This window comes from Pteropus alecto, unplaced genomic scaffold, assembly GCF_000325575.1.
Source record: "Pteropus alecto unplaced genomic scaffold, ASM32557v1 scaffold98, whole genome shotgun sequence".
Classification (NCBI taxonomy): domain Eukaryota; kingdom Metazoa; phylum Chordata; class Mammalia; order Chiroptera; family Pteropodidae; genus Pteropus; species Pteropus alecto.
The window spans coordinates 3,389,486-3,400,984 of NW_006443570.1; the positions used below are offsets into that span (position 1 = coordinate 3,389,486).

Consider the following 11,499-nt stretch of genomic DNA (forward strand, 5'->3'; position numbering starts at 1 on the left):
GCACTGGCTCTGCCAGTTACTAGCCACTGAGATCCCAGGCAAGTCATTTAATCCATGCATTTCTCAGTTCTCCAAAATGAGAATAATAACATCTACTTCATGTAGTACTTGGGGGAATAAGTGAAAGAATACACAGTATAAAGTATACAGCAAGTCATCAACGCAATAAAAATGGCCAACATGAAAAGAATTTTTCCTTACTGAGAATCAAAGAAACGCAAAACAAACATCCATAAGATACCAGTTTCACCTATCAAATTGAAGAGATTAAAAGAAAACGAAGCTAGTAATGCTGGAAGGTGTGGAAGCAGGTATGCTGATATATTGCTGAAAGGAATGTAAATTAGTACATTTCTGAGGGTCAGTTTGGCAAGGTGTATTAAAAGCCCTAAAAATGTTCATACTCTTTGATTCAAGATTTTGCTTCTAGACATTTAGACTTTAAAAAAAATCACATTTGGTGGAAAAAGATTTATTTATCTATGTACCTAAATTTGTTCATATAGGTTCTTAATATGATAGGAAAAAAATATAGTATGAGTTTTTACAACTCTCCTCTCTCTTTCAAGGCCAAAAGAATGTTTTGCTGCTAGATCAGTAAAATGAGGAGATTCGGTCTTGGATAAAATGAAATACAGCTTTAATTTAATTTAAATAAAAAAAGACAGATATTTACATGAAAGTGAGAAGAATTTTATCAGAATATTTGGGGTAGAGGGAGGACTAGCTGATGAGAAAAGGAAGGGAAGAGAAAGGTAATGAGAAAAAGGGCTAGTTGAGAGAGAAGTTTCAAATAATTGTCCTAGGTGTGAGGTATTAAGAAAGGGAGAAGAGAGAATTTTGAGAAGTTTTCTATGTCTTATTAATATATAAACCCTTAGTTTTCATCTTCAGAGAACAAAGATTTATTTATCTTTCTTCTTCTTCTCTCTCTCTTCTTCCTTCTCATCTTTCTCCTCTTTTCCTTTGTTTTTCTCTTTATTTTTATATTCTGAAATGTTGTTTTTTAAAAATCTTAGCTTAAGCTACTTACCAGCTTGGTTTTTTATGTGTTATATTTAAAACAGCAAAAATAATTAGAAACACTAAATATCTAAGAATAAAAAATTTAAAAAGTTAACTAATTTATGTTAATAAATGAAATATGTTAACATATATTTATAGCCACTAAGTTGTACTGAAAAATATATAACAACATGAATACTTGAATAATATATTAAGTGAAATAGATTGATCCCAACATGGTAAGGGTGTGTGTGTGTGTATGTGTGTGTGTATGTGTGTGTGTGTGTGTTACGTGTGTTTATATACATAGAAAAAAGACATGAAGGCTGTATACTAAACGTTAGCAGTGATATTTTTGGAATTACTGATTATTTTCATTTTCTTAATGCTCATTTAAATTTTCTGAATTCCCTATGTTGATCAAGTAATACTTTTATCATCAGAAACCCCCTCACAATAAACTTTATTTTTTAAAAGTAAGTAGCACTAGGGGGGTATGGAGCTGGGGGAAAGTGGTGAAGGGTTAAAGAAGCACAAATTAGTAGTTGATTATGGTCATGGGGATGAGGAGCACGGCATTGGGAATGCAGTTAGCATTAATATGATGGCTAGGTGTAGAGCCAGAGGAAAGATAATCAGGGAGATCGTTTCATAAACTATATAAATGTCTAACCGATGCACTGTATACTTGAAACTAATAATAAAATAAAATAAAATGCTATGAAGAAAATGAGTAGCACCAGAATCATGCAGCTTCTAGAAAAAATACAGAACAATATCTTTGCAACATTGAGGGAAGCAAAGATTTCTTGGCAGGACACAAAAAGCACTAGCCATAAAAGAAAAAATGGAAAAACTGTACTTCATCAAAATTTAAAATGTCTACTCATCAAGACACTACTAAGAAAATGAGTAGACAAATGACAGGCTGGGCAAAAAATATTCATAGTATACATAGTTGACCAAGTATTCATGTCCGGATAATATGTGGAATGCCTATAAATCACCAACAAAAAGATGAAGTACCCAATTAAAAACTGGGCAAAAGACTTGAAAAAACACCTCACCAAAAAAAAAAAAAAAAAAAAACCAAAAAGAGAGAGAAAGAGACATAAATGGCCAATAAGCCATGAAAAAGTGCTTGTAGTAAATGCTATGATGTGCCACACAGATTCCCCTTTTGGAATGAGGGACTTATTCCGCAGCTGTTGGAAAGGCTGCCAGCAGACGGCCCTCAACTGTCAGTCCACTTCAGTGATTGCCTCAACTGAAGAGCCTTGACTTGCCTAAGGTCACTCCCTTTTCTCACAGTGGCCTGTAACCAATGACTAACATGGTGTATAAAGGCCCAGACACTTGCCCAAACTCAGAACATTTCTGAAAGGTCATCCCAGTTTCAGCACTCGCCAAGGAATCAGCTGAGGCTCCTGAGACTACATCGCAGCTCAGCTTCTTCCTCTGTCCAATTGTGCTGCTGTCTCTTTCCAAACGTATCAAGCCCAAACACACCTCCTCAAGAACCTCCTGCTGACTAATCTCCCTCTCAGAGTTGGCTTCCAAGGGAACCCATCTGTGACAGTATTCAACATCTGTAATCATGAGGAAAATGCAAATTAGAACCATAATGAGATGCCATTTCACATCCACTCAGAAGGCTAAAAGACTGAAAACACTAAACATTGGTGAAGATATGAAAAAACTGGAACTCTCATACATTGCTAGTGGGGGTGTCAAGTGGTAGAACCATGTTGGAGAATTATTTGACAGTATTTAATAAGGTTAAATACACATTTAATCTATGACCCAGCAATTCAATTCTTAAGTATATTCAAAGAGAAATGAAGACATATATCTATAAAATTGTACAAGAATGCTCATAGGTAGTCTTAGTTATAAAGCACCAAGCTGGAAATAACCCAATATCTACCAATAAGAGAATAGAGAAATAAATTGCAGTATAGTGCTACAATACTACTCAGCAATATAAAAGAATGAACTACTGATACACACAAATATGTAGATCAAAAACATTATGTTGTATAAAAAAGGCCACACACACACACACACACACACACACACACATACTGAATGATTCCATTGATATGAAGTACAAGAACAGGTAAAATAAATCTATGGTGAGAAATCAGAATGTAATTGCTTGGGTGAAATGGGGGAAGGGGTGGGAGATTGACTGAAAAGGACCATGGGGTGATGAAAAGATTCTATAGCACATAGTGGTTATAACTGTCAATAGGCATTGACCTGAACATTTAAGATTTGTCCATTTTATGGGGATGTAAAGTATAGCATAAGGAATATAGTCAATAATATTGTAATAACTATGAATGGTGTCAGATGGATACTAGATGTATCAGGGTGACCACTTTGTCAGTTATATAAACTAATCACTATGTTGTACACATGAAACTAATATATTTATGTCGACTGTAATTGAAAAAAATCGTCCATTTTACTGTATGTAAATTGTACTTCAACCAAAGCTTACATGCACACATACAATGAGTAACATACACTAGTCAATCAATGTTTAAGAAACAAGAAAGGAGATGATTTTCCTAAATGACCAAATTATTAATAATTATGAAAAAGATTTCCTTCTTCTGGGTTATGTTAAAATGTGAGATTCTCTTGGGAAACTCTTTGAATAAAATCCTGTGACTATTTATTCTTTGCAGTGTTTTTTTCATCCCCCATTAAAGTGGTTAAGCTTTGATATCTATAGGAGTGGCAGAATCAGGTCTATAATGTCTGCCCGAATCATTTGCAGGTGAATGAAAATGCTAAAAGTGTATTAAGATAGTAACAGCAGTGAGAGAAAGAAATTGAAAACCTTTATTGGTTTCCCAGTTTGGTAGATCAGCATTTGGCTGCTACTTCACATAATCTTGCCAACATCACTCTCAAAGCAATTTCTCTTTTAAAATATGGCACAATAACCACCCTATTTCGAACACGGGTATTTAATCTCAGAAAAAGTATTTAAAGCATTTGAAATATCTAAAGAGACAAGTTGATTTTTATGGAGTCAGTTGATATTAAACTATGCTGTTTTCCACTAAGGTTAATACCCTGGGGTATATGAGAATGACAAGACAGAGAATCCTTTAAGGGATTTCATAGCCTAAAAAACTAAACATGACAGAATGCCAATCGACTCTCAAGAAAAAGATTTTTTGCAAACACTCAAAGCTATTTTAAAATTCTCTTTTATATAATCAAACCGTTCAAAAGCCATTGGCTGCCATCATTAAAATCTGAAAGCAAACCACTGGTGGGGTTGCCAGATTTAGCAAATAAAAATACAGAATTTTTGGTTAAATTTTAATTTCAGATAAACAATGAATAGTTTCAGTATGAGTATTCCCCCTTCCACCAAATATTGCATATTTTTAGTATGAGCATGTCCCATGAAATAGTTGAGACATATTTATACTAAAAAATTATTCATCTGAAAATCAAATTTAACTAGTCATATTGTACTTGATCTGGCAACTCTATGGGAGAGTTACCTGGTCTATTCTGCAGAACAAAAGGCCTCACCTGGCTGATGAGAATGTGTCTTTAGGGTTACTGCATGGAATTACAAGTTTAGCAATGGTCATGGTAAAAGGAAAAGAATTAACCTTTTTTCTGCTCTGTGGATTTCTACTCTTTCATACTGAAAAATACTTTGCAAAGCATTTAAATGTATTCCCAGTTATTTAGAGTAGTGATGGATTTGTTGTACTAAATAAAGAGGACACTTCAATTGGATCTCCAGGGTTTGTTTGTGCAGGGGCTAAGAACCCAGGATTAACCATATGGGTTTATGAATCTAGAGAACTTGTTTCTCTTGCTAGGTTTGCTGTTCTTAGTGAGGAATGAACAGGCCTTATTTTGTAAAGCAGTTTGAGGACTTCAAAATTGCTTCATGAAAACGTATTTTTTTTTTCTAATGAAGTTATTCCGTCACCTCTTTCACTAAAGGATTACCCCGCTGGTTCTGCTTTATAGAACTTGTTATACTATCTTAGATCTCTGAGGTGAAAGCTTGCTTCCAATGGAAGCTGGACTACTAGTGATTCAGAGGTGGGCTGAAAACAGCAATACTGCTCTGAGTCTGTTTTAAGTACTCATGGAGACAGCATTCTTTTCAGCATCAGCTGATGTTCTGCAGCTTGGGATTCTATTACCCTCATTTGAGCTGCCTGGTTATTCTAGCAATCAGATCTTTCTGTCTCCTTCCTGTTACCCAGCCTTGACACCAGCTATCATGTGCCCTCTTTGCCTTGACTCTCAGGCACACAATTCTTCTTTCATTTTCTTTAAACGCAAATGCTGAAACAGTGGAATTATTAGGACAGGTACATGGTTATGACAACAGTGGGGGATATGTGAAATTGGAACTGTCTAGCAAAATCTAGGGTATGTGGTCCCCCTAATATTTCAACACTTGTCCTCTGACAGTTACCCACAACCATAAGGATATTTGGAAAAGATACAAATTCTCATTAGGGCTTTAGTCACTGTTTTGCAGTTAACCTTGGGCAAATTATTGCATCTTTCTCTGTCCTATGTCAGTTTCTGATCTCCTTTTATTTGAAGCCCCCTGTAACAATAATAATTAAAAAAAGCAAAAGGAACTCATTTCCAACTTACTCTGCCTATCTTTAAAATTTAAGTTTGGATCCTAGTGTTTATAACATGGCATATTGGGCTTCTCTGTTCCTTTACCAGGAAGGATTGGGGCGGGAGTGAGGGGGGTGGGGAGTTGCGGAAAACAAAGGCCTTAGGGAAATTACCTTTTTAAATCCTTGATTAGGAGGATGAAGCAGGTATCTGCTTTCAGGACTGCAATTTGTAAAATTCAAGTCTGAACCTAACCTGGATAGAACTATAGCGTTCTAGTTCCTGGGGAAAAAAAAGCGGTGTGTGTGTGTGTGTGGGGGGGCTCATAAACTAAAGAAAGTGATTTACCCCATTGGACAGTAAGAATAACACTTTCTGTAAAATAGTGACTCCGTTTTTTCTCTTCTTCAATTTCTTTGATCCCACCACCCTCTCCTCTACATATTGATATCCTCTTACATTGAGATGAGACAGGAATAAATCACTTTAGCAAAAGTACATAAGGCTAAACAAAGATGTCATATCTTGGTATCTCTTGGCACTGAGATACATCAGGATAGGGCCCAGTAAGAATTTAGGGTTCCTTGATACAGAGTTCCTAAAACTATGGCTATCTCTTTATGGTTAATGTAGGTTTGGAGTGAGAAAAATATAAATCTCTCTTGAACGTTTGAATTGTGCCTTTTTGCCTAAAAGTGCTATTTTTTTTTTCTGTCCTGCCCTAATTCCTGATGTTGAGTCCCTAAGGTATCTGTGCTATGCTTCATTCTTAGTGAATGTATATTTTATACAGTGTGAACGCACTTTGAACTAAAATAGACCATATCTAGAAATGTGTTGGTATGGCTTCCCAGGACTAAAGAATATGAGCAGTTTGAATTGCTTTTTGTCTCTTTTGCTTCTTCTTGAGTTGATTCACTATACAGAGTTGTTACCATTTAGATTTTATTTTATTTTTTAAAAAGGTATTATATTCCAAAGGCTAGCCTCTATACCGAGACTATTTCCCTAGAAAATGCAGAATATCTGAAAAATGAAAGAAAGGGTCCTAGATGCATACCTTATAGTCTCTTTTCAGCTCTGGCATTATTTGTTTATTGGGGACAAGATGACTTTCAGTTCAGTCCTATGCATTAGCAGGCCAATAAGCCAATTTCTAGCTTACTCTACACTTTTTAAGAGTTTATTAATCTAGACTCCTATGCAAATTAGGGAGACTGGCAGCAGATTTTCATCTTCTGTTATTTAAGATATGTGGCTAAAACTCTAAAGCAAATTGCACCCTGTAAAATCATAAAATCACACCCTGTAAGATGTGAATCCACCAGGTTGGCAGGCCTTAACATCTTAGGTCTCTTTTCTTCTCCCCACCCTTAACCTAGGGTTAAACAGAGGTTGAAATTATTCTCTTTGCTAGGCATGGGATCAGCTATTGAGTGAGAACTAATTAAATGTAAATTATTCTTGTCAGGGACTTAAGAAGCAAACAAAATAGAGCCAAGGGTGGAGAAACTGAGGCTATTTGACTGTTGCCAAGCTTCTGAGACTTCTAATTCTCTTGGCTACTCCACTGGTTCATCCTGAGCCATCACTTCTTTTTTTGGATTTGAAGTCAAGGCAACATCATTGCTAAGTCAATTCTAGCATGCCAGCTACAGAACACTGTAACTTTTAAAGACTTGGGATTCCACAAGAAATGTAGCAGCATTCCAGAGATCCATGCATCAAGACACAGACATATGCATTCTTGCCTGCAGCAGAGGGTGTTGGCTTTACACCCTAACTCACGTTCTGCAAGATTCTAGTGGCTAACCCTTTATAAGAGGTCAGAGCCAAATAGGCTCATCTCAATATGAAGATCATCAACAAAAGGCCTGGGTTTAGTCATGTAGTTGCCAGTCACTTGGGATTGGTAAATAATCCTGGGGTAGTGGTTGTGATAAAGGAAGCAGAAGTACTGAAAAAAAAGGGGAGGAGCTAGAAAGGAAGTAAGACAGGTGGAAATGAATGACTTTTTCAACTTTCCGATGGAAAGATACCAAGAGAAATAAAACTTTTTCCAACTCTGAGGACTTTTCTTTGGCCATATTTGGATGTACATAATGCCATATTGCTACCTTCAAATACATACATTTATATGCACACATACACACACACACACACACACACACACACACATATATATTCATAGACATTCACACATATATATCACCTGCTATCATATATAGTTATCCATCAGTATAGTATACATTTTAAAGCATATGGAATTAATCTACTTCCTTTTCGTGAAGAACACAGGATGGGTAGGCAACATTCCATCTACTTCCCACATTTTCAACGGTCATTCCAACAGCCATTTTAAGTTACAGAAAAGAGTCGAGGCTGGGATCTCATAGCATCAGCTTCCTATGGATTGCTCTCCAGCTTTTTGCATCCCTGGTCTTTGGAACCCTTTTACCATTTTCTGCAGGTAAGGCTCATATTGGTGAAATCAGAGTTATAACTTCCATGCTTGAAATTGATATTGAAGGTTATGGTTTCTACGTCAGGGAGGCTAAGCAGTAATAGTAATGTTTTGCTTTGAGCTAATGTGGTGAGTTTTATAATGGTCTTCCAAACTCTTTCACATTTTTCTCTTCTTTCAATGTTTCACAGCCAGTGTGTCTTTCCCTTCTGCCTGAATATTTTGGCTCCCTTTATATTCACTTTGCTTTGAAACATCTCTTTCAATGACTTACATTTCCTTTATATATCCTTTACACCATTTCTTTATCATTCTCTTTTTTTCTTTTTCTTTTTAGGTGAGGCAACCCTTGGTTGACCTCATAGATTGCAAGGACCTTGTCAGCTTACAATCCCTTATTTTTTTATTTTTTACACCTACAGCACCTGGTCTTCCTAGGTGGTCTCCCATCCAAGTACTAACCAGGACCGACCCTGCTTAGCTTCCGAGATCAAACGGGATTGGGCTTGTTTAGAGTAGCATGGCTGTAGACTTTCACTTACCAATCTTGCTATGATGACCATTCGCACATTAGGAACATACTTTTTTTTTTTAGAAATTCCCAAACCACCGGTAAAATAATACTTTTCTTTGAGAAAAGCATGAATTATGCATGTACCTGCTTTACAAATGAGGACACTGAAGCAGAGAAATTAATAAGACTTGCTCTAGGTCACAGATAAAGTCAGTGATAACATAGGGACTATGTCCTCAAACTCTCAGACTAGTACTTGAAAACTAAAGACAAAAGTGCCTAAGATTAAAATGACTTTGACTTTGATTCATTTTCTTTTTCTTAACTTTTTTGTATTGACTTATACAGTTTGCATAGGTTTTTCATTTGCAGATTTTCAAGGGTTTCTAATGGAAAAGTCTAGAAATCTGTTAGAAGTAGGGCTAATGACTTTGAGACATTCCTGACTTCCCCTCTCCTGAAGCACCATGGAGGGAAAGGAATTTCTAAGAGGACTTATGTTGTTCGTTTCAGTTACTTCAGAGAAGCCTGCCTGGCGCACATGTTAGATTATTAACTAGTGTTTCTTATGGGAACCTTACATCACCTTCCCTTCCCCTATGTCAGGTTGTAGGTAGTAGGTCTGGGTTCACTCTTGACTTGCTCCATTGGAACCTCCTGCATCATGGAACTAGGGATGGGGCCAAGTAAGTTTCCCTCTTTTTCCTCAGCAGGGTCACAATTACTGCTGCCATTAAGTCTATGGCCCTAGTATTTTTAAAAATTATTTTCTGTGATTTTATAAAAGAAGTTTGGCTCTAGTCTTAGGTTCACATAGCAGGGCACTGTGGCTTTCTGTGGGACACACAAATTGTATATAAATGAAAGGCTATAGACTGGGTAAAGTATTCTTTCTTGATCACTTGGTTAGTTGGGTCAATAACTGAAATATACTTTGTGTAGGGCTCCGTGTTGACAGTTATAAAAGAATTAGAAGTTAAGCTCTTGCTAGTAGTACATCTTGAAAAGATATCCATATAAAAACATTAAAAATACAACTACAGAACAACAGAACAAGTACAAGTAAATCAGCAAAAGCCAGTACTTTGGAGCTGATGGGAAAGGGGTTAGAGTTGGGTAGAGTTAATCAATGAGGACTTTCCAGGAAAGGTGAGTTTTGAAGGAAGAGAGGGGCATAGGTTTGCTGAAAAGGATGTGGTCTTTCCAGCAATAATGCATGAGCAATGGTAGAGAAGAGAGAATGAGTGAGCTGTAAGGGCCAAATGGCAAACAGATTAGCTTGCTAAGACTGGAGAATGTCTATTAAAGGATAAGAAGAAACAAGTCTGAGAAAATGTAAGAACAGTTCATGATGAGCCTTCTGGGTTCTTGAATAATGAAAATGTTTTAAGAAGCTGAGATAAAGATGTATTAGAATAAAACAAAACTAGAGAGCTGGAAAAATAGGGAAGCTGTTGCAATATTTTCCAGGAGAGAAAAAAAGGCTGGATCCTAAGCCAGCTCTGCCAATTATTAGCTGTATGATCTTGGGCAAGTCACTGAATCTGTGTGCCTGTTTTCTCATCTGTAAAATGAGGGATAATGGTGTCTGCCTAACAGAGTTGTTGAAAGGATTAAATAAATTAATACATGAAAAGTGTTTAATAAGCACTCAATACATTATTATTCAATTATTAGATTATTATTCTATTGTTAAAATTATTTCTATGACCAAGAAGTGGTCACAGGAATGCATCCATGTCGAAGTGGTCCCATCTCACACGCTCGTTTGAAAGGATTGCAGGTTTTCAGTCTGTACTAAAAGGTATGTAGGATTCAGAGGATAAGAAGGTAGGTCCAGTGTGCAAGACTATGTTGTCTAATACCATAGCCACTAGTCACACGGGGCTACTAAGGACGAGAAATGTGGCTAGTCAGAATTGAGATGTGTTGTAAATGTAAACTACACACTAAATTTCAAAGCCTTAGTACAGAAAAAAATCTCATTAATATTTTTCTATTGATGACATGTTGAAATGATAATATTTTGGATATGTTAGGTCAAGTAAGATGTATCAATTTCACGTTTCTTTTTCTTCTTAAAATTTTTTTGATGTGGCTACTAGAAAATTTAAAGTTTATAGTAGGCTAGCACTATATTTCTATTGTACAGTGCTGGTCCAGTACAACATTCATTATTGAGTTTTGAAATTAAGGGGTTCTACATGAGAAGGTTCTATAAAGGCAGATAGGGATTATAGATAAATCTCCTTGCCCTTAACACTTCAAAATATATTTAAATATATATATATTTACACATAATTAACATATATTTATATTAAAATATATACTTCAATTTGCAAAATACCTACAGAGCTGAGGAAGCCACAGCTAGATTACCTTTCAAGAGGCTATAATTAGTAGTCTTTTTAAAAAAAAACAAAAAACAAAAAACAAACAAAGATGGAAACGGGAAGGTAAAACATTTGAACATTAAATCATGGAAACAAAAATCTTTCTAATTTTTTAAATCACTCCCTCAAATGTCCAAATCAGATTGGTTTAAGTTAAGCGGATTATTAAAGGTTTTCTGACAAAATTTTTCATATCATTCCTTGAAGCTGCTATTTAACATAACAGGAATAATTACGGCTAAAGAGCCTTGGGTCAGGGTTTTCCACTGATCTGGAGGTAAAAATCGAGACGGGGTTTTGCTCTGAATCGATATTGTAACATTTAACTCTGACTGCACTGACCAACTGCCTAGGCTTTCATTTCCAAAGACAGCTGGAGGTGGGGCTCACACCTTTCCCTTCGTTTCTCAAACCCTTTCCAGCTCCTCCCACATCTTCCTTCTAGAAAGCTATCGGCCCTCTCCGACAGGTGCAGCGCGGCGAGCTGCCTTCCG

The 11,499-nt window shown here is 36.2% G+C and overlaps 1 long non-coding RNA gene and 1 pseudogene across 1 annotated transcript in view; both read right to left on the minus strand.

Annotated features, from left to right (window-relative positions):
* LOC107196603 overlaps positions 1-11,499 on the minus strand; it is a 23,535-nt gene that overhangs the window by 10,727 nt on the left and 1,309 nt on the right. The window lies entirely within an intron of this gene.
* LOC112473284 lies at positions 8,512-8,630 on the minus strand (annotated as a pseudogene).